At 46.5% G+C, this 25177-nt stretch overlaps 1 protein-coding gene across 1 annotated transcript in view; it reads right to left on the minus strand.

The window, feature by feature from the left end:
• Positions 1–25177, minus strand: part of LOC138268264 (ATP-binding cassette sub-family C member 12-like) — a 1444059-nt gene that overhangs the window by 654669 nt on the left and 764213 nt on the right. The window lies entirely within an intron of this gene.

The following is a 25177-nucleotide window of genomic DNA, read 5'->3' on the forward strand; positions in this document are numbered from 1 at the left end:
AAGAGGTGGAACAACCTATGGGGGAAGGTGAGTTCCATGGTATCCAGACACCAGGTAGTTGTACAGAGGACTGGCGGTGGACCCCAACCCCCTCCTCCACGACTAACAACGTGGGAGGAGCAAGTCTTGGAAATCATGCATCCTGAGGGCCTCGCAGGAGTAGCAGGAAGACTGGACTCTGGTAAGTCAGATCTTTAATACTTTCACCCCCCTAACTGCATGCCAAACTCTTACCCCTACCCTCACACCTATCACGCCGACACCCCACAGATACCCCACTATCACAACACACACATCCCAATCCCAAGCCCTGCATGTGACACCAATGCATGGACACCCATCACCAAAGCATGTCTAGCACAGATACACACCCAGGCCCCAAAATTAACAATCACACAAAGCCAAAGACAACAAGCCAAGCACAGGAGTAGAGGGTAACTCACACATGGGACAAGAGGGCACACAGATACAATAACTATGCATTTACCCCCCAACAGGACCCCTACCCAACGTCACTGGTCAGGAGGTGCCAGACATATCCAGTCCCCCCACAGAAGAGGCCCACAGTGACGACAGCAGCTCTGCACGCCTAGATCAAGATGACCAGCCTGGCCCATCAGGGACCTTGGGACAGTAGGTACCCCTGCCACAGTCACAAACCAACACTGAAACTCCTCCCTCAGGAAACACCACCACAGCACCCACCCAGTGGGCCCATGCCACTGTCCCCAGGACACGTCAAGCACCAGTGTGTCCACCACTACAGGGGACCCAGGCAACCCCACTAACCCAAGACAATCAGGGACCTGGGGTCAGTGGCAGTGGGCACACGGTTCAGGGGACAGAGGCACAGAACAACAGAGAAGCTGGGAGGACTGCTGTGCGAGAGGGGGAGGACAGGCCCAGGGAACCCACTCTCCAACATCATGGGAGCATACTGTCATTCCCAGGAGACCATGGGCACGGTACTGGCCAAGTTTCAGGAGACCCAGCGGCTGCAGGAGGAACACTACCTGGGGATCAGGGAGGACTTGAAGTCCATTAACAACACCCTGGTCACCATTGCAGGGGTGCTGGCAGACATCGCCAACACCAAGAGGGACACAGTGGCACACCAAGAGGCCCCTGACACTAGCCTGAACAATGAACAGCCTTCCACGTCCGTTGGCGCTAGTGGACAGGAGGTCCCGCCACAGGACCAACAGGCCACCAGCACCCCACCCCCTGCAGATGGAGAACCACTTTCAACTGCTATTACTCCACTTACTATGCCCACTTGGACAATGCACCTGTGATGCCAATAGACTGGACTGTATCCTGGACTTTCCTCCACCATCGCCCCAGCCCATTGCACAGCCCCTCCACTTATTAGCACAGAAATAAACACCCTTGAATCACAAATCAATCTGGAGTCAGTCTGTACTTTCACAAAAGTGTTATTGCAAACCTTCAGAAAAATAGCTATGGAAATGTTCATTTTCACATACCAATGTTAGACAGTTGTTTGGCAGCAGTAAAAATAGCAGAAGGCACAAAGTGGTACAGAGATCTGTAAAATAGAAAGCCAAAGTGAACTGTCAGGTTCCATACACAGATGTAAAAAGGCAGAATCAAGCAATGTCCTACAGTAGTCTGATATGAGAGGAGAAGTGCCAGTCTCTTACCCGTGTATCACTGGAAGTATTGCATGATGATGTTGTTTCGGTTGTCTATCTTCTTCTTCTGCATCCTCTTTTTCACTGTCCACAGGCTCTACAGCTGCCACAAGACCATCATCAGGGCCATCGTCCTGCAGAAAAGGCACCTGGCGTCGCAAAGCCAGATTGTGCAACATACAGCATGCCACGATGATCTGGCACACCTTCTTCGGTGAGTAGTATAGGGAGCCACCTGTCAGATGGAGGCACCGGAACCTGGCCTTCAGGAGGCCGAAAGTATGCTCAATTATCCTGCTAGTCTGCCCATGTGCCTCATTGGAGCGTTCCTCTGCCCTTGTCCTGGGATTCCTCACTGGGGTCAGTAGCAATGACAGGCTGGGGTAACCAGTCACCTGCAAATACAGAGGGACAACTGTGAGACATACACCAACCATTAGGGACTCTACCATAGGCAGCCACCTATGTAATCTGTGTTGGGACCTTGGGCTCACCTATTATCCACACACGGTGCCTGCCTCTGGAGTTGTCCCATCACATAGGGGATGCTGCTAGTCCTCAAAATGTAAGCGTCATGCACTGAGCCAGGATACTTGGCATTCACATGGGAGATGTACTGGTCTGCCAAACACACCATCTGCACATTCACAGAATGGTAGCTTTTGCGGTTTCTGTACACCTGATCATTCCTGGGGGGGGGGGGGAACAAATGCCACATGTGTACCATCAACGGCACCAATGATGTTGGGGATATGTCCCAGGGCATAGAAGTCACCTCTCACTGTGGTAAATCCTCCACCTGGGGAAATACGATGTATCTGAGCATGTGTTTCAGAAGGGCAGACAACACTCTTGTCAACACGTTAGAGAACATTGGCTGTGACATCCCTGATGCCATGGCCACTGTTGTTTGAAAGGACCCACTGGCCAGGAAATGGAGTACTGACAGGAACTGCACTAGAGGGGGGATTCCTTTGGGACGGCAGATAGCTGACATCAGGTCTGGCTCCAAATGGGCACACAGTTCTTGAATTGTGGCAAGATCAAGTCTGTATGTGTTGATGATGTGTCTGTCTTCCATTGTCAACAGGTCCACCAGGGCTCTGTATACCGGAGGATGACGCCATCTCATCATCTGCCCCAGCGGACGTGCCCTATGGAGGAGAAGGGTGAGCAGAGGGTCATACACCACATAGGTTTCACATGGGTAGTTAGAACAGATGTGATGTAATCTGTATTTAGCGCTGTATGTCCGTATTCCAGCACAAAGGTTCGGTGACGCAGTTATTTTGCCTGCCATGTGGCCACCTGAAATGGCGGCTGCCTGACCTGTAAGGAGGGACAAGGGAAAATGAGGTAACTGCACTGGCGTTGTGCAGCGTCACGGTAGGCGGACGAAGACTGCGGCGCAATTCAGCATTGGTTATCATTGGGCCCTATGGGTTCCAGGAGCCAATGACGATGTACGCCCTCGGTGACGGTACGCACCGCCAAGGACGTAGCCGCCATTTTCTATCTGTTCACTCACTTGATACCTGACCTTCAACAGGAGAGGACCTACACTGCAAGGGCTGCTGTGACCTGAGTCTGGACGCGACAATGGCTGCAGTGTCTGTGGAAAGGGCCCCTGCCTTCACTGCAGAGAAGTTGGACAAACTGGTGGATGGGGTCCTCCCCCAGTACACCCAACTCTGCGGTCCACCAGACAAACAGGTGAGTACACTGTGAGCAGGATGGATGGAACATGAATGTATGGAGTGGCGTCGATGGAAGATACAGGTGGGGGGTGGTCAGAGGCCAGCATGTGAGGATGGTCAGTGTATGTGTTTGTGGCCCAGAGTGGGTGGTTGTGGTCAATAAGTAAGAATAACTGGATGGGGATTAAAAGCCATTCCTACTTTACATTTCCTCTAGGTCAGCGCCCACCAGAAGAAGGGTATTTGGTGTGCCATCGCCAAGGATGTGTGGACCCTGGGGGTCTACCATAGACAGAGCACCCACTGCCGTAATAGATGGGAGGACCTGCGCCGCTGGACCAAAAAGACGTCTGAGGCCCAGCTGGGGATGGCCTCCCAACTTGGAAGGGGTGCCCGTCGCACCATGAACCCCCCGGTGGTACCGGATCCTGGCAGTGGCATATCCGGAGTTGGATGAGCGCTTGAGGGCATCACAGCAGCCACAAGGGGGTGAGTACTGTCTCATGTAGCTGACTCTGCGCGCTTTATGAGATTTCTGGGTGTGGGAAGAGGGCTGTGGGTTCCCCTAGGGCAGGCCAAGCGTGCCAGGGTAGATCCATTGTTAGGCAGGCTCAGTGCCAGTCCAACCCCAAAAGTGGTAGTGGCCCTCTACACGTAGTCAGTCTCCTGTGGGTTCCAGGTGTGCATCAAATGGGTATAGGCACAGTCCACCATGGGCATGCGATTTTCCCCTGAACTGTTAGTGCATGGCCTAGTGCATATGGCTGCTCCCTGTGTGTTGTGTCTGCCAACAGTGGTGTTGTTGCAGCCATTGACCATGTCTCTCCTCGGTCTCTCCTCCCCTTTTTGTTTTGTCACCCTGTCCTTGTGTGCATTAGCATCATCGGGCAGAGGAGCAGTGGCACCGGAGCAGGAGGGAGCTGCAACCCACATGGCCCTGGAGGGTGAATGAACGGATTCTGGAGGCACCAGTGGGACGGAGGGCGAGGGGAGCTCTACGACGGGGACAGGAGGGGACACCTGCGACAGCCACTCCTCCTCTGTTGGGAGCTCCCTTGCGGTGGCGGGCAGCTCTGTGCCCACTGAAACAACAGGTACAGCCACCACTCCCCCTATCAGCACTGCCCTCCCAGCAGTCCCTCATCGAGTTTCCCGTGCCCGCTCACCCAGGAGGGTGGGCATCCCCTTCGCCCCAGTCAGCCCTGCTGCCCTCAGTGAGGAGGCTATTGACCTCCTGAGAGCTCTCACTGTTGGGAAATCAACCATTTTGAATGCCATCCAGGGTGTTGAGAGGCATTTGCAATAAACAAATGCATACCAGGAGGGCATTCATTGTAGCGTGGTGGCTCAACAGAGAGCATTTCAGGCTCTGGCCTCAGCACTGACGGTAGCCATTGTCCCTGTGTCCAGCCTCCCCCCTAAAAATTCCACTACCCAGACCCAATCCCCTGTACCTCAACCTATCCCAAGCACACCATCAGACCAGCATGCACACTCATCAACACACAAGAGTGGACATGGCAAACCTAAGCACCACACATACCACAGGCACTCACACAAGCACCATACCCATGCAGACACACCAACATCCACTGCCTCCACTGTGTCCCCCTCTTCCACGTCCTCCTCCTCCCTCCCTGTCTCATCTCCACTCCCACCTGCATGCACTACATCCTCAGCCACTACCTCCATCACCAGCATGCCCATCACTACACACCGCTCACGTGCAATCACCACCCCCACAACCATTTACACGTCCCGTGTCCTCTCCCAGTGTGTCTGTGAGCCCTCCTCCCAATGTACACAAATGCCGGCACACACCCACTCAACAGCCATCCACCTCACAACAGCCTCCAACCCATGCACCTTCACCCGAATTCAGCAGACGTACACCTCCTACAACCACTCCATCTTCCTCCACTCCCAAACCCCCTCCACCTTCCCATCCCAGTGTGTCTAAAAAACTTTTCCTGGCTAGCATACATCCCCCGTCCTTCCCCTAGGGCCAGGATGACCAGATCCCAGCCCAGCACCTCAGCCACGAAATCCTCCAGCACTGTGGTCCCTGCAAGTCCTATTAGAGCTGCCAGTGCGCCACCTTATGGGGCCAAGGATCACCCTATTCCGCCACCTGCCAAGGTGAAGAAGGGGACAACATGCGTAAGGACAAGCCGCACTAACCAAGCAGCAAGGCCTCCTCCAAGATAAAAGCCGACTGTGCCAAGGTCCCAGCAGCGACTTCCAAAGTGTGGAAGGGACACAAGGCTAAAGGGAAGGCAGCTCAGGGCACGGAGCCTTAGGGTGAGGGACTGTTGACACCCCTTCTGCAGGTCACAACAGCAACCTGTACTACGGTAGACACTGCCGCAACCACCGCCACCTGCATCGCCACCTGCACCGCCACCTGCACGCCTGCTGCCTCTGCTCTAGTCCGCAGCATCATCCCCAGTGGGTAGCCATCCGAAGCTGCAGGAGACGTCCTGGTGTTTCCTTCCACAGGTGCTGACACATGCACCACATGCACCACCGCCAGCATATCCGCCGCTTACACCGCCACCTGCCCCGTGACGTACTCAGACTGTGCCACCACAGCTGACATGGACATCATCCCCAGTGGGCAGTTGTCCAAGGCTGCAGGAGACGTCCGGGACTCTGCACAGCGTTACCGAGGCACCACAACCTGCACTGGCAGTACCAGCAGTTGGCAGGCTGAATCGCGGCAGGGTGGAGTGTGTCTCTGCCTCCCTGGAGTATCATGCTACCTGCTCTCAGGAAATCTCGTGGCTTTCACACCTATGTGAGGGAATGGGAACTGCCACACACCATGTGAAGCACTCTGGGCACAAAGCCCTCTCCAGAACCCGTGGAGACATACATCCACTACCCCAGTCCTTGGTAGGATGAAGCAATCTGGGCACAAAGCCCCCTCCAGAACCAGTGGAGAAAAGCATTCACTAACACATTCCTTGGCAGGATGAAGCACTCTGGGCACAAAGCCCCCTCCAGAACCAGTGGAGACATACATCCACTACCCCAGTCCTTGGCAGGATAAAGCACTCTGGCCGCAAAGCCCCCTCCAGAACCAGTGGAGACAAGCATCCACTACCCCAGTCCTTGGCAGGATGAAGCACTCTGGGCACAAAGCCCCCTCCAGAACCAGTGGAGAAAACCATCCACTAACACAGTCCTTGGTAGGATGAAGCACTCTGGGCACAAAGCCCCCTCCAGAACCAGTGGAGAAAAGCATCCACTAACACAGTCCTTGGCAGGATGAAGCACTCTGGGCACCAATCCCCCTTCAGAACCAGTGGAGAAAAGCATCCACTACCCCAATCGTTGGCAGGATGAAGCACTCTGGGCACAAAGCCCCCTCCAGAACCAGTGGAGAAAAGCATCCACTTGAGAGACTGTGGCTTTGCACTCCCCAGGACCAGTCAGTGGGCATGGAGCCCCCTCGTGGAGCAGTGGCATTGTCCCTTCATCCGGCTGAGGTGCCGCCCCCTTCCCACTGAGGTGCCTGTTTTTTTTCGACTTGATGCCCCAGCAGTGTTCTCCCCGTTTTGAGGCAGGTATCAAGTGTGGGCTTCGCCCATGCATTTTGGGACTACTGGTCCACGGACAATGAATGGAATACTATCCGGACTTGTGTAGTTGCTGTACATACTTGTTTATACTGATCTGTTACGGACCTGTTTCCATATCCGAATTTGTGATGATTACACTCATTACAATCATTTCATTTTGTCCTTTCGTTCTTCCAAAGGGTACTGGGGTGTAACTGTAATGTTGCTGCATGTATTTGTGTGTATGGTGCTGTGGGTGAGGGTGGGGGTGTTGCGTGTGTCACTCTCTTTTTCCTCCCCCCTCCCCTGTATACTAGGTGCAGTACTCACCGTGGTCGTCGCCACCATCTTTGCTGCTCCTGGTAGAAGAGGAGGTAAAACAACATTGGTAGCACCTGTAACTCAGGCTCCATGGTGTCCTGGTTCCTCGGTGGGAGTCGAGAGGTGAGTGGTTTCCCTTCCAAAGACTGTTTCCGCCGTTCTTTTGATGGTGTTGGTACCACCCCGGAAAAGGTGGCGGATTGGTGCCTTGTAATACAGTTGGCAGTTACCGCCGTGGTGTTTATTTCTACCGCTGTGGCGGTCGGAGTGTTAAAGTGGCTGCCTGTGTTGGCGGTTTCCGCCATGGTCATGATTCCATTTTTGTTACCACCCGCCTGTTGACGGTATTACTGCCGCTTTAACACCGACCACCAGGGTTGTAATGAGGGCCTATGTCTGCAGGTGCAGACCTCAAGCCCGATTAAACTTTTCCTGAGGAAAAGTCAAAGTTCAGTTAAAAGGTTCGGCTAATGCATAGAATGTATATCAACGTGTCTTCAGTCTTACGATTAATGCTCCCAGTTTTCAATTTTTACTGAATTTTATAGATTAATACTGACAGAAAACAGTATGTTTCCTGTTTGTAATTTTTTTTGTATGCAGAAAAATACAAAAAATGTCACTTTTTGTGAGAGACTCCCCATTCTATCTTTCATGAATTCCAGACAACATGGCAGCATGGGGAGTTAAAAAACAGGATGAGATGTTCTTAAATACAGGCATAATTGTAACATATATTTGTAGCATAAACTGCAGGAATAGTGTTTTGTTATATGTGGCTGCTTAATTTGCTAAAATGTGACATTCATGGCTGTATGAGCAGCGGAAGCTGCCATTAATCACGAGGGAAGGGGCAGGTGGGGGGAGCGCAGGGACGTAGGGGGGGGTTAAAAAAAAAAAAAAAACCTTACCTTTTTCCATCGCTGCCATCTCCTGCTGCCTCGCTTGTCGCTTCTCTTCTTCTGGTGTCCCAGATTTCACTGGGACACCAGCACAGGCTCCGCAGCAATCCTGGAGCTGCTTTCATGCTAAACCTAGCATGACATCAGTATCAGGATTGGCCTGAGTGGCTTGGATTGTCGCTCAGACTCAACCTAGGTGTCTGTGCAGTTTCTCCAGCCGGGCTGTTCAACACAACCGGGCTGGAGAAACCTAAGTGCGCATGTGTGTTTGGACGGCCTGAGAAGGCCGGCCAAACATATACGCACTTAGGTGCACTCTCTCCTAGTCCACGCACCTCCCGTGGCCCAGCCCGCCCCGAACATGCTGCTGGCCGAGCCAGCAGCTGAAATAAAACGATAATTAAATATCGACTAGTGAGGTACTTGGCTGTGCCATCCCAGGTAGTTATCACTGATCATTCCCTAAGGTGCTGCCCGACTTGGGCCTGCTGTATTTTGGTCCTTGGTCATGCTCAGGGTTACCATCGTTTTTGGTTCCGACCACTTTACTGTTGGTCCTACTCTTTGTTTTGCCTTCCTCATGATCGTCTTCACCATAAAAAAGGAGGTCTACCATACTAAAATGGAGTACACTGTTGAAACTGTGGGTATGGTTAGAACCAATAACCTGCAGGGAACCCTGGATTGGGTATGACTAGTACCTCACTAGTTGTGAAATTAAGTATGGAATCCTTCAGGACTCCAAAACTTGAAGACTTGAACAAAGGGTTGGGTTTTGTTTACACTCGCAGGGAAGATAAATTCCACTTGAGATGTGAACTGGCTGAGTTTTTCAGGAAAATAAGGCTTACAGCCTTCTTTGCCAATTCCTCTACAACTGACGATGAGTTCAGGAACAGAGGATTAAGAGTAAAATCTACTCTGCCCCCAGACACAGACCAAAGCTGCAGCTATCCAAACCTTTGAACAAGCGATGACTAGAGAGATAGAAGCTATCAACACTACTAATCTTAAGATTTTGAACAATATGTCTATCCAAGAGAGAAGAACTTTCAAACGTTAGGAATCAAATCATGAGATTGTTATAAAACTCACTGAAAAGGGTGACGCTACTGTTATCCTACCTGTTGAAAGGTATGACAGGGAATGCGGTGGCTTTTATCAGATGAAATAGCTATTGGGTACTGGAGGAAAACCCTACCCCCTCATCTCACCAGGACCATTAAGATAATGGTAGAGGAAACCCTAGTTATAGGGTGGATTACAGCACAAGAAGCAGAATTTTTTATGCCAAAAGTTTCTAGGATGGCACAGTTTTACATTTTGCCCAAACTTCACAAGAACAAATACTACCCTCCAGGTATGCCCATTGTTTCAGGAAATAACTCCATCCTAGAAACCTTGTTCTCAGTATTGCAACTGGTTTCTTAGCCCACTGATCAAAGATATCCCTTCCTTTCTAAAAACTACAAATGACGTCCGTTGCCTCCTCTTGAGCAATTTGAGCTTTGACTCTTATACTGACATTTTGCTAACAATAGATATTGAGGTATTATATACACAGATCATTGAAAACCTTCTCAAAGAAACTGACATTGACACCATCACACCTATACAATTCATGGATTGTACCAGGCTAGCTCTCGCAGAAAACCTTTTTGAATATGACAACACGGTATACCATCGGCTGAAGGGTACTTCAATCAGGAGCACCTCTGCTTCCAGCTTGCATGTCTGAGTCCACTAATTTGAGTCGGACCATATCTACAATGTTATGAACCCTTAGTAGGCTAACATTAAACTAGGGTGTCAATACATCGACGAGGTACTAGCAGTCTGGAGGGGTGACATGGCATCTACTGTGGATTTCTTGGAATGGATCAACGTGAGAGATTCTTACTTGAAATTCACCCGTACCATAGAAAAGGATACCATTACTTTCCTAGATTTCAATATCAGCATCACAGGCAATGGGATAACTACAAGGGTTCACGAAAAACCCACTGACAAGAATAGCCTATTTTTTTTACAGTCATCACCCCAGGACTTTAAGTGAGAACTTATCAAAAGCCCAGTTTTTGCGCATCAGGTGGAATTGCTCTGATATTTACATATTTAATATGCAGGCAGATGCACAAGGAGACAGAATCAAAGCATGCAGATATCCAGCTAGACTCATCTCATGTGCCAATAAGTGTGCCCATAATAACAACAAGAAGGCACTTTTGGAAACATATCTTAAGGAGCCTGGTGACAGACTTATGTGTGTCATCACGTTGACACCAGTCTAAAATATGTTAAAAAGGATAATTTCAAATAACTGGAATATATTAAAAAAGGATTGGCAAAGAGTGGTCTTCTCCCCTATTTCCATCCAAAAGAAGCACTAACTTTAGGGATAGACTGGTTCATACATGCATTACACACAGCAAGGTTGCAGTAAAAGCTCCTTGTACCTTATGGGGGCTCCTTCCAGAGGTGGGACACTTCCCTTGTGGGACTTGCTCAGAGTTTCCTTACACAAAGCATTCCAAAGTGATTGATCTAGGCACTTACCACCCCTAGGTGATTAAGTACCACACTAATTGTAACACCGAAAATGTGGTGTACACGATTACGTGTCCCAGTAACCTGAAGTACATTGGGATGACTACCCGCAAATTTGTTTTGTGACTCAGTGAGCACTGCAGCACTATTCGGTGCAGGAAAATTGCTACCCGTATGACCAAACATTATCTGGATAAACATCATATAGATAAGGATCTTATCCAGGTCATACTGAAGAGCATCATCCCCCACCCCGACTTTCATGGAAAAAGAAACTTCTTGAAAAGAAGAAATGGTGGGTGTACTGGTGGAAGACTCACAAGCAGGGATTAAATAATGTTCCCTGGTTACAATTACAGAGATGATTTTCAGAACCTCTGTACAGTGATTTCTCAACACACACATATGTTCATGTAATAGTGGATTTAGAACACTAAGGCATACGTGATATGGTACAGTAGAGCACAGGTTAAAAATCATGGAGAGAACACTTGTGGGCTTCTTGTGTCTCCCAGGCTCTGCCTTGCAGCTAGCCAAGCTGTCTTTCGCCTGTACATGGTTAAGTCAGAGCGCAACCTTGTGCATTGCCTTTGTTTTCCCTCGAGGTTATAAGCTCTTTATGTTTGTGTTTTTCTATAGATACTTCTTGTCAGAGTCTAACCTGGGGACATGCACAACTTCTGGCTGGGAGTGCTAACACCTCAGCATAGGTTTGTCTATGCCCGGCTGTTGCAGGTTCTGTGTGTTTCTCCTGATGATTTCCAGAATTAGGTCAAATCCCATCCTTGCTCAAAGGTGAAGTTGCATGAGTGGTGTAACAAAGGCCCCCACAGCTCCAGGGGTACCCCTCAGCACAGCACCTGTACAGAGTGAGTCTGGAGGGGGGCCCCTTCCATTCTTTCTGCAGGGGGCCCTTCCAGTTTCCTTACGGCCCTGTGTTGCATGTACAGAAAAATGCAAGAGTGGCCCACTGGTCTTTAGTTCTGTCATTCATGTTTTTTAAGACCTGTGGTACAGCACACATGATAGGCAAGCAGGGACAGCTGACTAAAATGAAATCATGTATAAACTGTTCTCTACAAATAGGCAGACTTAGCGGCATATTTACAAAGAACACAGCATTAAGCCACAGAAAGTGGCTTTACGCCACCTTGTAAATAAGGCGCAGGACACAGCGCCACTAGAGCATCACAAAACGTGATGCTCCAATGGTGCTAGGGGCTTGTAAATATGGGTCCTAGGGCCATATGTATGAACACTTTTTCCCATAGTCACAGAATGGGGAAAAACCTTTGCTACATCTGGCCCTTAGTTTCTTACATTTTGAATCATTACTAGACAAAATTAGCAAGGTTGTTTTTGAGGTCCACCTGTATGTCAAGTTTCGTTGAGTGGTAGTCTAGGGCTTTACTTCTGCCTGTAAGGTGTTTAATAGAGAATACCAACGTTCTATGTTACTAGTTATTCTGGGTCGTTTTGTTTGGTGGAAATTGTAAATGGTTCCACAACCGGGGGCAAATCCACTGGAGGAGATTATAGGAGTGCTTAACTGTTAGTTAAGTTGGCCATCAAAGATTGACAGGGCACATCTTGGTTAAAATGCCACACAATCCAAGAGGTTGGGGCAAGCAGAGTAAACAAAAGGTCAGAATTAGACAGGCTCCTGTTTTTGATCTGGACTGAGGGATCCAGACTGGGTGAGCCTATTTCTCTGGTTTGTGGAAATAGGCTCCTGTCCATTTAATCACCCGGCTACAGCGTGGCTGTCAGTCACCAAGATGGTAGGTATGGAAGGTGACTGAGACACAATGTCCAACTGACTGAACTCAGGACTACTCTCTCAAATTTCAACAGGACAGGCACCCTCTGGTCAAAAGGCACTAGGGGCATTTGGGAACCCTAAATCTTCTGCAGGCATTGGCAAGTTGACATTTGTAGGTAGAGCTGGCATTTACATCCTTGATAGTGCTGGCCAATGCTTGAGCTTTCTCACTGGGTAGTGGTGGAAGGGTCCGCAACCACTAGTCTGGTATGACAGCACATAGCCTGAGTGGACCTGAGCAAGCTATATGTGCCAGGTAGTAAATTCATAGGGTAACGTTGTGGGGGAAGGGGCTTTGATGCCCCTACAATGGCCCTGCCCAGCTCCTGATGCCTACATGCTGATTACACAGAATGTTCTGCTAAACAACTGATGGCTGATAATCATCTTGGAAGGAACTGATGTTCTGTCCTTTGACCCATTGCTGGTGCTGGAGTGATTGTGGTTTGTAGGTGTAGGTACAGGTAGAAGTGTAGGTACTGGGCTTCCAGTGAACTAGGGCGAGACAAACAAGACAGAGAGGGTGCACCTGCACCCTGAGCAAACATACACAACACCTCCACCCTTGGCTGCCAATCCCTCTGTCTGCCCCACAGGACTTACCAGTTGCCTCCTGTAATAAACTGAGTTGTTGGTAAACTTGGGTCTGAGCCCTGGTCAAGCAACAACCACAGTCCTTGTTAGGGTGAAGTCACAAGCAACCCCAAATTAACATGTGCTTAACCCTATGGTAGCTTGTCACAGAGCATTTAGGCCTAACGTGGAGGCAAACTGTAAAGTATTTGTGCAGCACTTTTAACAGTAATACAGTGAAAACATACCACAAAATGATCCCGCTGCAGTTTAGAAAATAGAACACAATGTAATAAATAAAACAGGACTAAAACTACAAAAATCCACTAAGTAGAGCTGGAGTTATGATTTTTATTTTTTATTTTAGTGAAATAGTGCAAAAAAGCACAAATTGCCAAACAAAGGATATCTGGGTGCACTGGACAAGGTCAAAATTAGTTTCAGGCTGACCACGATAGAGTGCAGGTTGGCTAGCTCACTGGGTTAGGCCTGCTGAAGTTTACCTTATCAAGTCCCTGACAAAAGTCGAGGGAGTTGCAAAGGAGCTGGGAGAGGCAACAAGGGAGGCTACCAGCATAGCGCAAAGAGAAGGCCAGGCCTCACGAGCAGGCGTTGCTGGAGCTTCACATTGGCGGTCCCCCGCTAATGGCAAATGCAGTAGCCAGAGGTGGCTGCCAGAGTGTTGCTTTGAATTGCAGTGTGACCGGTGAGGTCTCAGTGCGAATGTGCCAGTCCATGGTCGAGATGAGCCCAGAAGCTTGACTTCAGCCCCCTGAGCCACACCAAGGGTCTATGACCTGAAAGACACCACTTGGGGGTCAGGAACTCAGTTCCGCTGAATCCAATGACTGGTGCAAGATGTTGTGGGGCCTTTTATGTCCCTGAGGCTCAGATAGTGAGGCCAGCAGACTAGCCCTTGAAGTCAGTCTGGGGTCCTGGTTACAAGTATGAAGTTGTAGGTCCAGTTCTTTTCTAACTGAGGCAAGAGGACAGCAGGTCAGCACAGCAAGGCAGCAGTTCCTTCAGAGCAGCAGTCTAGCAGAGTGGCAGTCCTTCAGCAGATCTTCTTCATGGCAGAGTTTCCACAGGTCCAGAAGTGTACTCAAGAATGGTGTCGGAAGTCCAATATTAATAACTGGTTCCCTTTCTCTGGAAAGCGGGGCAAGCTTCTAAAAAAAATCCCTTTAAATTTCCCAGGTTTTCTGCTTTCCCTGCTCTGGCTCCAGACTAACTATAGGGGAGAGGGCATATGCAGTCCTTTTTGTGGAGGCAGGACACCGCCTTTTCAAGTCTAGGTAGCGGTGTACCCAGCATCTCATTCCCATCCTTCAAGTGAGGGTCCATGCAGGCACTTCTAAGCTCTCTATTGTGTGTGTCTGTCTAGGCAGAGTACGCAAAGCCTAACTGTCAGTTACACCCAGTCATGTGACCCAGCGTCAGGCTACCGGATCCAGGATGCTTGTTTCTGGTCCATGGAGACCTAGCCTGGCAGTTTGGGCTGGATTGTTCCAATGGGGAGCAGGGTCAAGACTGATTTGCATATGGGTGGGTCCAAACTGGTATGGTGGGCACAAAACAATGGATTAAACCCAGATCTGGGGTGAATATCTGATTTGTTCAGCATTCCGTGCATCATCTGTTCTTTTTGTTTTTGGCATCCTAAGTGAGCAGGGTATGCTGAGCCTTGGGTTCTGAGCTCACGGTGCCACTAAATTCAATCTAGCCTGGCTGATGAGGGGTGATACCCCTAAACCAGCTCCAGGATGCTTATTTCTGGTGCAAGGGGGACCTGCCCTGGCAGTTCCGGCTGGACTGTTCCGATGGGGAGCAGGGTCAAGACTGGTTTGCATACGGCTGGGTCCAAACTGGGGTGGTGTTGTGAGCAAAAAAATCAATGGATTACACCTAGTTCTGTAACTGAGGGTGAATGTTTGATTTGTTCAGCATTCCGCCCATCTTCTGTTATTTTTGCTTTTGTCACCCAAGTGTCCAGATGTGGGTTCCGTGCTCACTGTGCCACTGGATTCAAGCTAGCCTGGCTGATGAGACATGATACCCTGAAACCAGTTCCAGAATGCTTGTTTACGGTCCATGTAGGATCAGGCCTGGCAGTTCGGGCTGGCCTGTTCCCATGGGGAGCAGGGTCAACTCTGATTTGCAAATGGCTGGGTCCAAAAAGGGGTGGTGTGGTGAGCAAAAAACAATGGATTAAACCCAGTTCTGTGACTGGGAGTCAATGTTTGATTTGCTCAGCATTCTATCCATCATCTGTTCTTTTTGCCCTTTGACACTTCATCATGTAGGATCTCACCTTCTCTTATCCTGCTTTGTGCTCATGGTTGTGCTTGTTCTTGTCTGGTTATCAGTATACCCATCACACTTAGGGCATCAAAAACAAAGTGATGGATGGAATGCTTGAATTAATCTCAGCCACTGGCAATTGATTGGGGCCACATTCCAATCCATCATTTTTCACCCACCATGCTGCCTCAGTTTGGACCTAGCCATATGCAAATCAGTCTTGACCCTGTTCCAATTGGAACAGTCCAGCTTGAACTGTCAGGCCAGGTCCTCCATGAACCGGAGCACAAGCAATCCAGGGCTGGTTTCACCCTTATTAGAGGCCATCAGCCAGGCATAGTGTAGCTCCAGAGCCACAGAGTACAGGACTCATGTCAGGACATCAAAAACAAAGAGATGGATGGAATGTGTCAATTAATTTCAGCCACTGACAATTGCTCTGGCCACATCTGAATCCATAATTTTTCGCCCACCACGCCACCGTAGTTTGGGCCTAGTAATATGCAAAGCAGTTTTGATCTTGTCCCTGTGGGAACAGTCCAGCCCGTGGGTTTCCTGTACACTGTCACTGGAACCAAGCTAAACCTGGCTGATGAGCCCTACCTATCGCAAAACCGGTCCTGGGTTGCTTGTGTCCTGGTTCAGGGAGAAACAGGTCTGGTAGTTCAGGCTGTATTGTTCCTAATGGAGCAGGGTCAAGATGAATTTACATATGGCAGAGTCCACACTGAGGTGGCCTGGTGAGCAAAATAACAATAAACTGGGATGCGGCCAAAGTAATTATCAGTGACTGAGATTAATTCAAGCGTTACATCTATCACTTGTTTGTATACTCAACTGCACCTGAGTCACTACCCAGAGTTCACTGACCAAGAGTATTCACAATATTTTGTCCTCAAAGAACTGTGCTAAACTATTGCATGGTATATGTGAAGGAGCGAAGTAATGGGCAATATAGGTGGTATTTGCTAGAGTAAGCACAACAGAAAAAAACTTACCCATTAGATTAGGAACTTGCAATATGTCTTAGCAAAAGATTCTGCCCTAGTTGTCATAATTAGCTTTTTATAACCTTTTTTTCCAAACATTCTTTTTATCAAGGGTTTTTTGAAGAAGGGAAATGACAATGGGGTACATAAGAAGTCAGGAATTGGTACATGCGGTTAGTACACAAAGTTACCCTTGTTTGAAAATGGAAGGTAACACTATACTTGTAACAAAATTTGTCAAACTGTATTTATTATGGACAAGGTGCCAGCAGTGGAAGCAATGTATTCAATCCTTAAACAGAAACATTAACATTTGAATAAACTGAGGTAGGTGAGAGTGGGGATGGGAACACCACGGCAGAGCTCTGCAGGTCCTAAAGTAGCAGGGTGTAGTGAGGTGGTGAGAGGAAACCACAGGTATACCCAGGCACTGATTAGGCAAGGTTTGACTCTGGGGTGTTGTAAGAGGGCAGGGCAGTCCAGGTTAGACTGCTAGGTAAGGGTGTAGATCCTCTTAGGAACTCTCGTCATGAGGGTCGTGCGGAAGGGTTAGTTAGCCCGTTGAGATACTTGCAGAGGCCTCAGATGTGGGCTGTGTACTATGTTGGAGTGCAGCTGTAAGATGTTTAAATTCCATTATCATAGTAGTCCATGCGAGGGAAATGAGGTGCCTACAGATCCATATGCCTCTCCTTGATGAAGAGCTGCTCCCTCCACAGTTACCCACTTCTGCATCGCTTCGCACCAAGCCTCCAATAGCGTGCCTCTGGAGCCTTTCAATGTAGGGTGAGCAGCCTTTTTTTGCCAAGATTACGGCCGGACTGGCATATTGGGTGCTGACAGCCGGACACTTCCAGCACTTGAAAATGCCAAAGGCGCAGGCCTGCCAGGAGTTGAGGTCAGTGAGTTCTGTAACTTCGCATAGGGTAGTGTGAATTTCACTCCAAAAGGCTGACAGTGCAGTGCATGCCCAAAGCATGTGGCAGAGGTCGGCATTGCTAGACTGGCATTAAAGACAGCTCAGATTTACTGTGGGAAAATATTTGTTGAGTCGTAATGGGGTCAGGTGTGGCGGGGGAGAGGGTGCAGGAACATTGCAATAGCTTCCTCGGGGGTCTTCTTCTGTGTGCGATACATGAGGGAATTATAGTTGTGGAAGGCCGATAAAATGTTGAGTTGTGTGTGGAGGAGAGTCCCTGTAGGGGACTGCAGTTCAAGAACGGGAGTTTCTCTTTGTTCCTGTGAATAAGCCAGGCAATGAGGTGACCAGATTTATCACCCTCCATATGAGTCTTGGTTGCATAAGCAGTTAAGTTGTAGCAATGAAGGCATTCCAGCAGGGAGGCTGTTGTTGCTTTGCGGGGTGGGGCATGCCCATAGCATGTGGTGGGGGTCAGCATTGCTAGGCTGGCATTAATGGCAGGTCAGATTTGCTAATGGGGTCAGGTATGCACAGTGGAGGATGTGGAATTGTATGTTCTTGAAGTGTGCTTTTCTGGAAAAAAAAGTATGGGAATTCCAGTGCTCTGGCCCATTCTTTATCGTGAAGCACCCTCCCATTTCGCTCAGAGGGGTGAAAGTGATAAACCACTGTAGCTGCGCAGGCCCTTATAAAGCAACGTGATAAGTTGGTGTCTGTTCCCCATAGTGAGGAAGGTGTTGAGCACAGTGTAAGTGGGTGGTTCTTCATCTCTAGCACCCCACAGATAAATGCAAGTCTTGTGCAGCCGGTGGTATGTGAGGAACTGACCTGAAGGTAACAAAGTCTGACTGGGGTTGGGGGAATGAAAGAAGATGGCAGTTTGAAAACATATCTGTAGCTATGACGATTGAGCAGTCGTGCCAGCACCAGAGGGTGCCGGCGATGTAACTCAGGTAGCTGAGGTAGCTCAGAAACCGATGGGGAGACTGGGGTTGTATGGGGGGATATGGTTCATGAAAAAAGCAAGTCGGCGCAGGTCTCTCTGGGCCACAGTCACATGTAAAGAGCCAGGTGAGTCTAGCGTAGACCCAGGGAGGAGAAGACACCTGATGGAGGTAAGAGGAAGGGGAGGGGAATGATGGCATGTCTCTTCTAGGTTGTGACCGGTGAGCCATCTGGCTGCCCAATGCAGCTGTGCAGCCATAAACTAGAGCTCAGACGAAGGGGCGCCAAATCCACACTCATCAACTGGCAGCTGCAGTTTCTTCAGAGCTACTTTTCGGTGCTCTCTGCCCCAGGTAAGTTCTATGAGTAAGGAGTCTAGTTCCCTAAAGAATTTTCTAGGGAGGGATTATTGGTAGGTTAGTGAAGAAATTGAGAAGACGGGGTGGTATCACCATTTTTGGGAGAGCAATTATTTCTGTGTGACGCACAAGGAATTCATAAAGAATTTACATTTTTCGGTTTTGATTATTGTGATCGGAATCTAAGGGGGGGTAATAGGGAACTAGCCTTACGGAGAAGAGAGTTGATTTGGATTATTAGGTTAGGAGCAGTGGAGCGAGGATTTAACACGGACTACGAGATGGAGTATTTCCTCGGAGACTAGTAAATAGATGTTTTAAGATTGGGAGAAAATATTGTAATATATGGTTACTGATGAAAGGTGATAATGTAGTTGAGTCCTCACACATAAAATTTTAAATAGGGGTAGAGGATTTTATATATTCGCCAATTTTAGTTTAGGCTGTAGCTGTGTTGGCTCGATCTTACATTATTATAGTATATACGGTGTATTTGTTTGGAACCGTTTCAATAGTGAGCTTGTACTATGGTTTTGTATGTTACTATATTAGATTACACTGACTTGGGAACTCTTGGTTTATTTCAATTTATTGCACAATGGCTCTATTAACTTCCTTTTTTTTATAGTTAGTTCGATGGAGATAACATATTTGTAGCAAATATTTTGGGTTTGAGTACAAGGCAGTAGTTTAGGAACCTGGTTTTTACCTTAATAGAGATGGGACTGGATATTAAAAACGGGAGAGAATATAGAGGAGTGATAAATTAGTGAATGAGAAGAATTTACTTTGACCAGTATAATTATAAAGAAAAAATGATAGTTATATCTTGTATAATTTCATTTACTGTAACATGATGTTAACTCAATATATGGTTGGGGAGATACACGCTAAAGGAAAGCTAATATATATATACTTATCAATTGAGATAGGCGAACTACGTGTTAGAATAGTCCATTCTTTATGTTTTTTGCAATTTGTATAAGGTCTCTCTCGTAGTCCGTTCTTTATTATCATGACCACTAGGATAGGTGATTGTATTGAATACGATAGTCTGTCCTTTGTGTTTTTCAAATCACACTAGGACATTTCCGGAGTCCGTTTTCTATTACTATTACAAAATCGCGGGCTTTAAAATGACCTATTCGAAGAGATTTGGGTGCAAACACAGTGCTTCGGCGTACTCGCGGCATGAGGAGCGAAAACTAAACTAAATTGGCAACCTGATACGGGTAAGAGATCCATTTATTTTCAGGAGGCCAGTTCATTTGAACCACGTGAAGTTGATAGCGGTTTAATTTGGTTTTCTATAATATTATAGGAGACGAAGTCGAATATGAGTTTGTGCTAATAGAGCACACAGTTTATACAGACAGTTTTGGATGATTGGTGAGCAAAGGTTATGAACATCACATCATAAAGCTGTTTAGAATATTGATTACTGGGTATTGATTAAACCTTTGTTCATGTGTGTTTTAGCTTTTATGTAAATATTCGGATACTCTTAAGAAATCAAGGTTTAGCAAGGTACTGAACAATACAACACTATTGACTTTAAGGTATATATTGTCTATTCTTTGGGTTCATCCACTTTGGGGAATAAATGGATATATGGAATTCTACTCAAATATATGGCACCCCTAAAGCTGACAAATTGATCTTTTGAGCAAGTTTCACACAGGGCACATTGGCCACTATTCATTGTTTGTGTACATTGTTTATTTCTACCACAGTCTATTTCTACCACAGTTTGTTTATTCTTCATTACACTGCCATTCACTAAGATAAAGGGATTTCACGGACCGGTTGAGATGGATAACTTGCATGGTTCCCACTGTTGGATAAGGAGATATGGTATTATCACTAACTAGAAAATGTATGTAATATTGGCTTTAAATATTGATGCGTTATTTATGGATAATATTATTCTAGGAGGTCCTGAGGAAATCCTGGGGCACACCCCGGATGAAACACGTGTTTACCTTTTTAGACGTTCTTTGCGGGATTAGAGAATATTATTGGATAAAGGAGTTTATCTCATGTGGAAAAAAATCTTTGGATGGGACATGTTGATCGGATTGCAGAATTTCAATTGTGTGAATTAAACAATTATTGAACTTTGTAAAGGACAGCATTTGTGAATACATTATTGTTTTTCCATTATATGTTTAACACTTTTTGTATTAATTTACTTTATTGATTTACACGTGTGCCATTACTTATTGCATTGTGCTGATAACAATAGTGTTATCATGTAAGGTGTTGGGGGGTGAAACCTTAGTTTTGAGCACCATGTTCACTATTTTTGGATATAGACAAATAAATTTGAAAGTAGGAGCGCCAATCCACTCACTACATCACCCTCATTTGTTTATTGATACCAGGGAGGAAAAGACACCTGATGGAGGTAAGAAGAAGGGGAGGGGAATGATGGTATGTCTCTTCTAGGTTGTGACCGGTGAGCCATTGGCTGAAAAGCAAATCAAATTTCTCTATGGTCAGGAGGTAATTTATTTCCTCTGCATGCTTTACCAGTAAGTGTATGTTAATTACACTGTAGAGTTTTCTTTATGTTTACAGGTGCTATAGAGCATGCTCTCCAGGAGATTTCTGAGGTGTAATGTAAGTATGTCCTATTGTTGGAATGAGGCATCTCTAATGCATCTTTTCTTTTAAAGTAAATTCATTGCTTGCCCTTGATATATCCATACGAGAAGGATAATCTCCCCAAGAAATATATAAATATAATTCATCATGTTGATCAAACTGTGTCTGGGGTACCTTACACATGAAGAGTGACCTGGGTTAGAGAAGGACAATGAATGTGTTGTGAAACTGGCAGCATGGCTGGTGCAGTATGCCGCTGAAGCACTGACAGGTACAGACAGGTTGGTCTTTGGGGTACTGGTGATGAGTCTGCTCATACGTCCAGTGTGTCGCCATATAGCCACCCACCTTAATTAGGCAATACCCTAGCAACACATAATGAGCTAGACCCACCAACCAAGATGGTGTCTAGGCAGTGTCCCATCCTGAGGCAGAAAAGGTGGACGCTGTTGGTTTTGACAGACATTCAACAAACCATTCCCAGAAAGACAAACACCAAAAGCAGGAGTTCCTTGCTGGCAAGCTTTCCTTGTGGTAACAGAGACAAAAGAAATACATTAGACTATCCACCTTACCTAAATAGGGTGAGTGGAGTAATCTTCTTTCTCCAACGGACCCTATTCTGTCAGGTTGTTTGAGAAAAGTTTTATTGAAGCAGCCAAGGGCTTTATAGATGAAAAACATATGGTCTGCTCATAGCTAGATGAATCGATTAACCTATGGTGGACAGGGTCTACCAAACTGTAAATCAGGCCCAAAGTCTGAAGGTAGAAGGTAAAAACTGTGTTAGCGATGATCGCTTGGTGTATCCGACCTCTGCTCCATTGCAGTAAGCCTGAATTGATGCATAGGTCCTAGCCACCCACAAGCAATTGTCTTTTCATGGGGGGTTCTTGCCTTAAACGTTTAAAAAAAAAAAAAAAAACACATCTCTGGTTGAACATAATCGATTTTTAATGATCTTGGTTTCGTTTGGCTCACTACATGTTTCTTTGTTCTTCTAAATTGATTTGGAAATTTTATAATGTGTAGTTACTTACAAAATTTTTGGTACTGCTAATATGCACTCATGTGGGGTTTTCTTGCTGCTGAAACAAGAGCTACCAGAGTTTGATCAGAGATTCCCTCTAATCTGTGTTTTGACCTAACTAGATTCTGTACAGTCTTCCTGCATATAAACACATCAATAATGTTGATTTGTTACTTCTATGTGTGCTGCATAATGCAATACACACAGAAGTAATTATCATTATTTAATGATTTTTAATGTGCAGAAAGGGACACCTTCCTGCACATAAACAATCATTAATGGCATTTTGCTCTTTCTATGTGGGTTGTAGCATGCAGTGCTCATAGAAAAAGCAAAAACAAGGAAAAATAAAAGTATTTCTCCTCGTTGGGCGAATCTGGGGCAGCATCAAAATGCAATGTGGAATGCTCACAGCAAATCCATTGCACACCCCTTTCATCCAAAGTCATGCGTGTAAAGGGGCGGTATTTACAAGGTGGCGTTAAGCTACAAAAAGTGGCTTAACACCATTTTGTAAATATGGAGTAGGACATTGCACCACTGGAATGTTGGAAAAAGTGACGTTCCGGTGGTGCAACAGCCTTGTAAATGAGGCCCTTAGAATGCTTCGAAAAATTATTCCCCTACCAACAGCAGAGGAGTGAGTCTCTGACATTGCAACTATCAGAGGCTCCTGGCTTCATCATAGGACTTCTTTGCACTTGCTATTTCTGAGTAGTTCATAAAAAGGCACCTACAGATTCAAAATGTAGCTTCTTTCCTCCTCTTTGCTACTTACTGTATTGACCACACCTCATCTGCTGGCATGCTTATTGTGGAGAAAGAAGCAAATACAATTAAAGTTAATGCTCATACTCTACAATATCCTGCACTGAAATGCTGTTCAGTTTCTAATGAATAAGGTACCTCCAATGTTAGATTTTCTGAATCTTCATTTTGTATGCCCTGCGGCGTTGTCCGCATTCTAGTTGACAAAGAAAGTGAGGGCTAGTTTTCTCTGCCTCGAAACCTTACTCATGGAACAGATAACCAACTTTTTGTTTTTTAAGTTTCAATTCAATGCAACGATTTGCATTTTGACTCCTCTACTAGTGCAAGAAAACTGTGTGGTCACCAGGAGCTGTACAGAGAGCTGCTATTCTTTAATAACATGCACGTCATAAGGCTAACAAAGATTTTACCAATTGTATTTGAAATTTGAAGCTTTGTTTTCCATGTGTTGTTTAGCATCCATGAGACGACTGTAGCTGCTCAGCATCCGGGGTCATGGCGAAATTCCATATTAGTTTTGCACCTTTTCCCCGAAATAATCTCTCACCACTCTGCCCCATTTGGTACGACAGTTGACAAAGAAAAACAATTGTTGCAAACAGTGCCATTCAATGCTGTTAAAACCTAAGCCTTGCTCTTCCTTTTAAGTACAAACAAAAGCATTCCAGCAAAGAGAGAATGAGCTATTGAGAAAATGAGTGACCCATATAGTAAAAATGTTGTAACAATGAGGGTGAGTTTGGAAAATATTCAAGATAAAACACAGACCACGGAGGGTACAATGTAAATTAGGCAAATAGATAAATAGGGCTATTCTATTCATGCAGCAGTGGACTCCTAAATTATGCAGCAAGACTGACTATATTACTTTGCAACAAAAAGCAAAGTATGCATAATCTAATTTTAGTCTTTATAGAAATATGATACATTTCATATTTATTTTGTATTTGTCTAAGTAGACAGTATTTTAAAATTCAAGAGATGGGCCCTTAAAAAGAGATGCACTATACATCTGAGCGTTCTGTAGGAATCATTACAGCTATTAAAACAGTGTGTGATGCGAACGTGAATTTGAGTTAATAGTGAAAAAATAATTATGAAGAGAAAACTATTCTATGTCTCAGATATTGAAGCCCAGATCCATCATGCTTTCACACAGCACAACGCAGCAAGACACCTTGCTGTGCTATGCTGTGTGAAAGGACAAGAATGTGCCATATTTAACATTATACAATGCATTTCTGCCCTGTGCTTGTGCACTTTTGACTGCCTAGCGCTAATCCAGGCACTCTTGTGTCAAAGTGTAAGGTTGGCTGTGTTTCAGGCAAGATTATTTTTCTGCAGGAAGGGACACTTTCTTGCATTAAAACGATCCTCAGAGGTGTTTTCCTCTTTCTACGTGTGCTGCATTCTGCAGCACACGTAGAAAGAGGAAAAAAGAGAGAGAAATAAAGATATTTCTCCTCGCTAAGCCTCCCCTGTGGAGGAGTAGCATTTTGATGTATTCTAAGGTCTACCGCTAATGGTAAATCTATAAATACACCAAAATCCATGGTTGGATATGAGGGAAAACCTATCCTCAAACCAAGAAACCCCTCAGTGAGGTAGAGTAACGCAAGGCAGCAATCTGAATTGCCTTGAGTTACTCCAGATTTATCAAGCCATGCCGGGCCATGTAATGTGGCCTCGCATGACTTGACAAATCTGACGTTAGTGTTGCAACACTTTACTGTGCCCTCTTGCGTGTTGCCCTGGGCGATGCAACACTATGATAAATCCGGCTCACAATCCTTGTGCTATGGGAACATATTTTATGAGGCTTTCAAGGATGGATTAAGAAGTCATGATCATTAAGACCTCTAAAAGAAAAAATATGCACAATAAACGACTGCGTGTCAGGCATATAAGCACCTAAATGATATCTGCATGCTGCAACTGGGTGGATGTTGTGCACAAAATTATTCGACTCAACTTTTTGTTGGTTCCCCTAGAGCAGAGGTCTTCAAACTGAGGGGCGGGCCCCCTAGGGGGGCCTCAAGTGACCCAGGGGGGGGGGGAGCGCATGTTATTGCATATTTAAAAAAGTAACAGCACTTAACTGCAATGTTTCAATAGGTCTAGGCATAGTTAAACATTGCCATCTTTATGAAATAATTGTCAAAAATTCTGAGGG

This window comes from Pleurodeles waltl, chromosome 12 (genome assembly GCF_031143425.1).
Source record: "Pleurodeles waltl isolate 20211129_DDA chromosome 12, aPleWal1.hap1.20221129, whole genome shotgun sequence".
Lineage (NCBI taxonomy): Eukaryota > Metazoa > Chordata > Amphibia > Caudata > Salamandridae > Pleurodeles > Pleurodeles waltl.